General features: G+C 37.6%; 1 protein-coding gene across 4 annotated transcripts in view; it reads left to right on the forward strand.

Annotated features, from left to right (window-relative positions):
- The first annotated feature begins 2,521 nt into the window (after positions 1-2,521).
- TRA2A (transformer 2 alpha homolog) overlaps positions 2,522-9,508 on the forward strand; it is a 22,504-nt gene continuing 15,517 nt past the window's right edge. The window contains exons 1-2 of one of the 4 annotated variants that reach the window (XM_017731184.1): positions 5,178-8,441; positions 8,721-8,854. The gene's annotated coding sequence lies outside the window, so the exon portion shown is untranslated. Of the gene's footprint in view, positions 8,855-9,508 lie in introns of all 4 variants that reach the window. The other 3 variants (XM_017731186.1, XM_017731185.1, XM_008631336.2) reach the window with 3 other exon arrangements.

The following is a 9,508-nucleotide window of genomic DNA, read 5'->3' on the forward strand; positions in this document are numbered from 1 at the left end:
CCAGCCAGCGCAGGCTGATCCTGTGCAAACGGCGCTTCTATAGCCCCCGGCGTTCTTCCCCGCTGCTCTGTGTTCTTACCGCTGTCCCGAGCCGCCTTGTTGCCCGCCGGGCCCGGGGGTCGCTGTCCTGCCCGTTCTCGCCCCCCCGGCCGCGGCCGGGCCTCCGAGGCCTCCTCCCGCCCGAAAGAGGAGGGACCCCACGTTCTTTTGTGCGAGGTGCGCGGTCTCTCCCGGCTCAGGAGCTGCCTCGGGCCGGGCCTCCTCCGGCCGCTGGGGAGGTCCGGCCGTCGTTTTTAAACCGTTGAAACTCATCGGTGCAGCTGAAGGCTTCGAACGAGCTGCTGTGGCTTTGTAACCTCGTTAGGCCTGTGTCTTCCCTCTGATGGTTGAGGGTTTTCATGTACACATGTGACAGGTCCCTTCTATTTTCAGTGTTTCTGTGGTTTTGTTTTTGTTTTTCTTAGTGATGATCAGGGCAAGCAGGAATTAGAAGCTGCTTGAAACAGGAACGAACTGTGTGCTCCTCCATCTCAATTTACTTTCTTTTTTGATTTTGCGGAGGTTTGTGGGTTTTTTTTTTGTTTTGTTTTTTTTGTTTTGTTTTTTTTTTGTTTTGTTTTGTTTTTTGGGTTTTTGTTTGTTTGTTTGTTTTTGTTTTTGTTTTTGTTTTTTTTTTGTTCGTTCTTTTAAGAGATTCTGTAGAGGAACACCTGAGCATCTTCTTGGTGACTCTTTCTGATGAACCAGTGACAGCAGCCTTGCAGTTACTTATACAGTTACTTTCTGGGGAAACCAGCAATAAAATTTTAGAAGAATGGCATTGTGTTCCAAAAATTACTTTTACATGACTATTGTTGCCATTTTTGTGGTGATAAAAAAAATTGCATAGGCTGCAAGTTCTTTACCTAGCTATGCAATAACTGCTGCTGCTTCCTCGCATGAGGTAAACAAAACCTGTTGTGTTGGTTGCTTGGACAAAAGGTGGCTGTGTAGCTAAACAATATTGGGGTAAATAAACAGATCTTTGAAAGGGAAACAACTAAGTTTCAAAAACTTGAGCAGTGAGTATGCTTGGTAGGCTTGGGTTTTTTTTAAGATGACGTCAGTCTCCCATTTTACAGTCCAGATTTATATCTTGAAGGATGATTTTCTTTTCTGTATTTCCACAGTGGGTTATTGTTAGGAAAGAAATGATGTTAGGTTAATTGTCAGAATTTGGTCTTGGGTTCCTTGATGGATCTGTTGTTCATGTTACAAAGCTGTTACAGCTCTGTAATTCCAGTATTTCTGCACACTGCCTCCTGCCAAATGTAGAAGTAAAATGTTTCGAGAGTACGTGAAGTCCGAAAAGTCCTACAGTAGCAGTTTCTGTGACTTCTGCTTATCAGTTGTTCCTTTTTTTTTCTTTTTTTCTTCTTTTTTTTTTTGGTGATGGAAAATTTACCTGTTGGAAAGAACTGCTGGCTGTGTTAAGTCTTCATTTGGAAAACTTTTGTTTTTGCTCCCTACACTGACATTTCTAAATTGGTGTGGCAGAACTGAGCATAATGGCAGACACTTGATTGATTTCTAGTTTTTCGGTTCTACTGAAGAGCATTTGTTTGTAAGCATTTTTATTTTTCTTTTTCAGTAATACTGCTTTGTTGTGATGGTAGTCGAATACCTGCAATAAGAAATTGTATTTTAGGTTAATGTTGTATGTTTCATTTCAGTTGAAAGTGCTCAAGAGGCATAAAATGAAGCCCATGTAACTCTGAGGCTGTAGTGTTTAGTCTGCTGTTTCCAATTGGATAGGACTCTGTCAGGCGCTGATTGTCCTGGTGTTTCAGTTTGCTACATCCAGGCACAGGGCACCAAGAGCAAAAGTTTTCACTGGGAGAAAGAACTGCAGAAACTGGAAGAAAGTTTGTAAAGAACCTGTTTTCCTGGAAATTGGCACAGATAGCAGTTCTGAGTACCCTTTCAATTCTTCCACCCCCTGTCAGTTTAAGTGCTAATTAGTGTGATGTGCTTTTAAAAACTAAATTCCAAAGGAGTAAGGGAGTTTTAAGTTTAGTTTAGGGTCTTTTATATTTTTTCTATGTAGATGCATATTGTTCCAAAAGCACTTCGGTGAAAGTTGAGTATGATCAGAATTATTTTAGAAGCTAATTTTATCATCAGTGAGATACTGCCCACTTACATGCTTTGTCTCTAATTTATGACTTTAAAATCATATTAACTAATCTGAACAGGAAATTGAGAGTAATTATGGAAATAACTTTCCAATGAAATTGCTTAGTTTGCACTCTTTTAAAACTTCCGTTTCTAAAGTATTGGGTAAAATCATTGTAGATCTTTTCCTTCTCGAGCTCACTCCTTTATTGACCTTTTTTTTTAAAGCAAATATTAATCAAATATGCTCAGACTAATCAACATCTGCTCTGTTTTTGTGTCATTTTGTTTCACCTTTAATAAGTTCTCTATTAAGAATGTGGCTGATTGAACCGAAGAGAGCGCCCCCCCACCCCCCCATTGTAATTTAATGGAAAGAAACTGACAGAAGAATTAGATATATAGTGGATGTGGTAGAGCTGAGTTTATGGACATTAAGAAGAAAAAGAGATTTTAAGTTGTGCTTCTTATCCAGTGACTTGGTTTTGGAAACATCAAAGTAATCTATCACCATTGAGTGCTTCTTATGAGCAGATTAGACAAATTCTGTCACATGACAGGCAACTTTTGCTTCCTTTCATATTTTTTGTTATTTTTAATAGGCTGTTGTTTATTTAGTGTTCAGTCTGTGGTGCAACTTTAGATGCTTCCCAGAGCAATGAATAAGAGGGAGTCTGAATAAACCTGCACTTCAGTAGCGCGGCTTGAAACTTTGATTGGGTTGCTGGGGGTTTTTTTGAGCTTCTGGTAACATTTGATTTCTGCAATCTTAAAAGTTTAGTAGTTTTTTACTGGTATTAATGTGCTGTTCATCTAAGTGGGTAAAACATTTTATCAGAACAAAGGTAAAATTCCATTTTTTAGCTCTATATTGATTGTCTTCTTTCTAATGAGCTGCCTTCTCCTGCTCTGTGCAGGATCTTACAGTGAGATAAATAGTATAATGTAAAAAATACTTCAAGAAATACATGTTTTTGCTTGTGGCCCATCTTGTTGAAGGAAGTGTCCGTGTTTCACAGGTATGCAAGTGGCTTTTGGGTCAGTTTAGCTGTGAAAGTGCCTTATATTTGCTTCATGAAGTTTGGATTTAAATACTTAAATACTTATGGAATTACCTAACTAATCAACTTTGAGATGATTTCTTGGGGGGAAAAAAAAACCAACGATGTCGGGGTCGGGCTTGCCCAGCTATTGTATTCCATCTCCTGCGGTGGCAGTCTGCCACCTCTGTGGAAAGGAAGGCATGTTGCTTCCCATACCTTTTGAAACACAGGCACAACGGAGTGCTAATGCTCAGGGGTTCTGCATTTGTTTGGGGAGTGTGGTGATCACCTTGCAGTGTCTAATGACCAGTGTGGGAAACAAGAGTTTTTCTGGAAGTCCAATTTTTATTTTTTGTTGTTTTTAATCAAGCTTAATAACTTCTGGATTGTTCTGGATCTTGTCAGCTGGGAAGACTGCTCCTTTTGAACACAAATTCTTTTTACTGTCTTCCATGTGTGGTAATGGAGTGACTACAGAACCCTCCCTGAAGAGGTGTATTTTCAAGACTCAGTGAGAAGATTAACTTGTAATTTCAAAAAGTTTATTGCTGAAGCCTCTTCTTTTTTCTTTCTTTTCATAAGTGGGATCATTGAGAAATACTTAAGTTTGCTTATGTTAGTAACTTTTAAAATATCCATGTCTTCAAGGTAGCAACTTCCGAGATGCTTTTTATACAGAAGCTTATTATGTGTACTATTGTAATATTTATAGAAGAGTAGCTAATTAAGGGATTCGTTTTTAGTATAGTGACAGATAATAGTATGAAGCAGAAAGGATTTAACTTCTCTTGTGAATTTCAAGGAAAGTTGGTAGGTTCCTGTCAAAATGTAATCTTGTCCTTATAAGTGAGATGTCAGTAGCTTAACAGTTCTATCCAGTGAATGTGGGCTGCTGCTAAATTCATGTTTCTTTTTTGACTGCTTACATTTTTCTGTCCCCTTTTAATAGAGTTTGACTTCACTTATTTTTTTAGTTTGGGTAGGAGTTTTTAACAGGATTTTTGGAAATGGTATTGCTAGACTACTTGTCCTGTCCTTTTTTTCACCCCAGGTCAAATGAATTTCACCTGAAATTTCTGTGTGATTTAATGATTTTTTTTTTTCCCATTTCCCATGCTTTGCTGTAGAAAGCTTAATTTAAACTTACATCATTATTTTTAGTTAGCATCTTGCTCTAAATTTTGTTAGCCTTTCAGTCATACTTTGAAATTGTAAGGTGGGAGTTGAGGTAAGGCATGACACGTTCAGGAGAGAAGAGTAGCGTGAAAGAACGGGGTTGTTTTGTTTGGTTGGTTTGATGGGGGTTTTGGTTGGTTGGTCTGTTTGTTTTGTTTTGTTGTGGTTCCTCCCCATGTCCTTCATCATACCTTCTCTTGATGGGTGGAAAATGGAAAGAATACTTCTTCAAGACTTCTGCAATTCTCCTCTGCATAAAAGTGTTTTTAATGCTTTTAAAATAATAATTATATTGGAAAGTAGAATTTATTTTGAAAGATGCAAGGAATTTAAGTGATAGATAGAACTTGGATCGGTTAAACAGTTTTACCAGTATGAATGAAATACATGGACTGACTGATGCCTTGCTCAGATGGATCATCTAAAGTTGTTGATAGTTGTTCAGTGACTGGGTGTGTGGGATCATGGAATAATGGGGGAGGAGAGATCCTTTCCATATCACTTTGGTTTGTTATTCTTCCTGGGAAGAAAAAAGGTAACAAGGATTAAAAATACTTCTCAGTGCTCTCTTTAAGTGCTTCTAGCTGTGCATTTTATCCAGAGAGTCAGTAACTGAGGCTGCAAACCTTAGATTTTGTGTTTGTCTATGATTTTGGCTCCAGCTTTCAATTCTTGGTGAATCATTAGTCCCATTTCCTGGTGTGTACTTGAGGAAGCCTCTACATCTTCCTCTGAAGAAGCACACTGTTACAATTGAGTTGGGGTTTTTGTAATTATGGGGGGGAGTAATATTTTTTGTTTAGGTGAGGGGTGGGGTTGGTGTTTTGGGGAGAGGTGTTTCCTGGGAAAAGTGTTATTATTGGCAGATACAGGATTTGTTTTGAAAGGGGAGTCTGATCTGAAGAATCTTACAAAGCTCTGTTTCTTTTCCTGCAGGCTCTAGTGACAGCAAATCGAGGTAGTTTAACATGGGGATAGGGAATTCCCTGCCTACAAGTTTGTAAGGGTGAAAGTAGTGACTGGATAGCTGCATAGTAAAGCCGAAGGCATTAAGATAGGTACTGTTTTGTAGGAAGGTGGTGGGATGAGAAGCTGAGCTTAAGATGAGTCTCATCTGTGGCCCTTAAATGACTGAGGATCTTTAGAACAGAAAGATAGGAAAGTGCTGAGGAGCCAAGGTGCAATTTTGTTCTTTTCTCTCCTACACAGTGTTTAGTAATTCTGTGGTAAGAATGGAGCTAAGATCAGACTGGTACAGAATTGAGAGATTTTAGTGCATTGGGATAATAGAGTTGTCTGTTTTCTTATGTTAAGGATGACATACTAAGAATGTTGAATACTTTTGTCGTATGTATTGCAGAATGGATATAAATAGTTTATGAAGAACAGTTGGGTTGGTCTGTGATATAGACTAATATACAGCTTGCTAATTGTTTAATTATAGTAGGAAGTAGAGGAGAAAAATTCTTTAAGATCTCCCTTTGTGACTCCTTGAAGCTATGAATCCCTTAATCCCTGCCTATAGTCTTGCTGATATAAGTATTACTAGGTACTTTCTCAGCATCATCCTTCAATCCTTAAACTTTTGCAGGTTATTGTGATTCCCTTAGTCTCCTTTTGAAGCATTGTAAGAGTTATAACTAGGTGAACTGTGTTGCATCAGAAGATGAGATGTAATTGCTTGCCAATGACAGTGTTCGACTGTTATCAGGTAATCTCTCTTCAGCTGCAGTTTACATCTACAGTTACTTGGTTAAGGAAGTTTGAAATCTCTAAGAATTTACACTGTCCTTTCTGTCACTCCAGTTTTCAAGTTTTATATTAGTGAATGCATTTCTTAAAGGTCTTAAACATACTTCCCAAAGGACTTAACCTATATGAAATTATGTAATATTTGCTTCTGTCAACTTAATACAGCTTTGCTGTCATAGCTGATATTGTTAAAGGCTCTGTGAGTGGTATCATAAGATGCTTCAGTTGAATAGCTAAGGACACTAAGCTGACTTCTACATCGTATGGGAGCAGTTGGGTCCGTGGTGTTTTTGGCCCCTATCAACACTTCTAGATTGTGCAGGACCAGGGCGGGGGGTGGGAGAGGATGGGGGGTTGCCTTTGTTCAAGTTTCCAGAGTTCTTGTTCAAGAATTGATCTTTCAAATGTAAAAAGTATGGACAGTGCAGTATCCTTATGTAAAAGGAGTGTCTGAGAAGGGTGAATTCTTTGTCTTTTTATTGAAGGGTGTTTTCTAAATCTGATGTCACTTTGAATGTTTTTCTTTATTACTGACTGTTTTTACTAGGGAGAGAAATTGGCAATTGTTGCAAAGGATGAGTTATAAAGGGAAGAATTTAGGAGGCTATCAAACATTGAAGAGCACAAAGAGGCGAGGTGATAAAAAAATCATGTTAGGGGTTCTAAGAGAAATTTTTCTTTATTGCAAACAGTGGATTTCAAATGTCAAAACACCAAATCAAATTTGATAATATTTAAAGGCACATAATTTATTTCAGTGAAGTCACGTAGTTAGCTCAGCACACAGCCATCTTCGTAAGGGTAACCTGTTATGTAGACCTGATTACATGGTCCACCTGTCACCGCCAAGCATTGAATTTGGCCGTCATTGTTAAAGTTGGCAGGCCTGTCATCCTAATAGGTGACATTCTCCATGTGCCCTTTGTCCTTTTTATTGAGGTAAAGGGGAGTGGTAGTGTGGCTGTAATAGTTGTTAGTAATGAGCCTCTTAGGTTCCATTTCTGGTGAATTTACTGTCTTGAAATATGAGGACAGCATCCTCTGAAAAGGACTCCAGCCCAAAGTAGTGAAGAATTTTAACTGCAAAAGAAAGTGCAAATCTGGACATAGGTAGAGTAAGAAAGAAATTGAGAAAAAAATAGTGAGGACAGTCAGGAGGAGAAATCATGCAAATAAACATGAAATGTAACACCTTTGGGAGGGGAACTTGCTATGCATTTTTTCATTAAGTATTTTGTGAAGTTACAGATGTATATAGCATACTATTCTGTAGGGGGTTTTATAGCTAAGCTCCCTAGAAATGCTGTACACTATAAAATGTGAGGAAATCCTAACCTGCTCTTTGTTTGCTTGTTTTCCTAGTTTTTCTCTTGTGTGCCTTACCATGCAAGAAAAAAACCCCTCCTGTTTTTACTTTTATTGGACTGCTTTAACTATACTATTCTACATCTTAGTTTAGATGGATTATATAAGGAAAACAGGGTAACAATGAGGAAGAAAAAGTAGGAAGAATAATAATTTATGTTGCTTAAATGTATGTGCATGTATTATGTGAGTAAGTATGTGCATAGATAGGTTTCGACTGGAAATCTTTGGCTATTCTGTTGAATTGAGAGTGTCTTAGTAATCTAGGAGTAAAATTTGGGATATTCAATACTGAGAAGCACATAGTTAATATTTTGGGGGGGGGAATCTCTGATATCAATACTTCAATATATTTGTGCTAATTAGTTTTTAGTGTATCTATGTATCTTACCAAAAAAATCTCAGAGGGGAGGAGGGTAGCTTTGCAAATACAGTAAAACACTGAGAACTCAGTAAGCTTATTGCTAGAACATAGACACTTATACAGTTTTAAAGATATTTTTTTAAAAAGTTGTTTTATAAAATAGTTTCTTGCACTTTACCTGCTGGCTTTTCAATTTGGTAGATAACATCTGAACTCCAGCAGAGTTTTATAATCCCCACGTGCTTAAATATACTAAATGTTCTTTTTCCATTAAGGTTAATGTTCGTGAAGAAATTGAAGAGTTTTTTCCAAGAATGTGGAAGATAAATCAAGATAAAAGAAGGCTAATGAAAAGTATTAAAGATCAGAAAATTAAAATTGAATGGGGGAAAAAATTGAACAGAAGATTGGTCAGATAGAAGCACTTGAATATTTTTTTAAGGCTATAATGAATTGTTTGAATTGGGGAAGAATACACGAAGTATGAAAAATGAAAAACTCAATGAAGAATGAAGAAAAGTAGAAAGCAAGAGTGAAGTAGAATTAAAAGAATCTGGAAGAATGAATGGGTCCTAGGTTAAGTAAATGTATGGTTTATGTTCCAGTGTCTGTATGATCAAGTTGTAGATGAATTTGCATGATTACTTAGTTAATAGAGAATTGGTGATCTGGTTCAAGCAGGGAACTATTTGAGGCAAGCATACAATATTAACAGTGGGTTAGCAAAATGAAATTTGTTTTGGAGGGTATTGCCTAACCATTTGTTTTTCAGGAGCAATCAATATAATAGAATTACTGTACTTTAAATGTTAGGAGTTAGGCATTTACACAACCAATACCATTTTTAATACTGTCTTTTTTGTTAGGAGTCTCGCTCCCAGTCAAAATCTCCAGCTGGGAGTCCTGCTCGTGTAAAATCAGAGAGCAGGTCAGGATCTCGCAGTCCATCGAGGGCTTCCAAACATTCTGAATCGCACTCTAGGTCAAGATCAAAATCAAGGTATGTTCAGAAAGTTATTCATGTCAACTCAGTGTTACTGCTGTTGTTTTGGTAAATTGATGAAATTTCTCCTATTGTAAAAGTTAAAAACTTTCTGGGATGTATTAACAGGGATATGTTAATTTGCATGTTTGTCCTCATATAGGTGGAGAAAGTTGGGAAATGATTTCATGGGTATGAATAGAGAAAGTACTATGAATAGAAATAGTAACATAGAAATCACAACTGAAATGTGTAGGTTTGTGTGTTCCAGAAGGGAGAAAATGGATTGCATTTCAATTCTGTGAAGCTCTTGCTTCCTTCTCGCAAAATTGTTCCTGGGGGAATTCTTGTGTGGACCTCTCTTTTAGGGGGTGAAAAAAAAAATCCAGTGAGACCTGGTGCAAAGGCAGTCAGGGTTAGATAAAAAGGGTAAGCTCTCTAACTGTTGGAAATATTGAAAAACACTGCTTGTGAATGTTCTTGACACTTTTTCATTGGAGGCTTTAAAAACATAATCAAAAACTAAGTCTTAAATTGGGTGTAGAAAGGTTCTTGATCTATGAGAGTTTTAAGATTTAATTTAAATTTTTCAGTGCTGCACATGTCCTTCTCTGTCCTTTTCTACCCCAAGTATGGATGTGTGGAGGTAAAACTTCATAGCTCTCAGTTCTA

This window comes from Corvus brachyrhynchos, unplaced genomic scaffold (assembly GCF_000691975.1).
Source record: "Corvus brachyrhynchos isolate BGI_N302 unplaced genomic scaffold, ASM69197v1 scaffold84, whole genome shotgun sequence".
NCBI lineage: Eukaryota > Metazoa > Chordata > Aves > Passeriformes > Corvidae > Corvus > Corvus brachyrhynchos.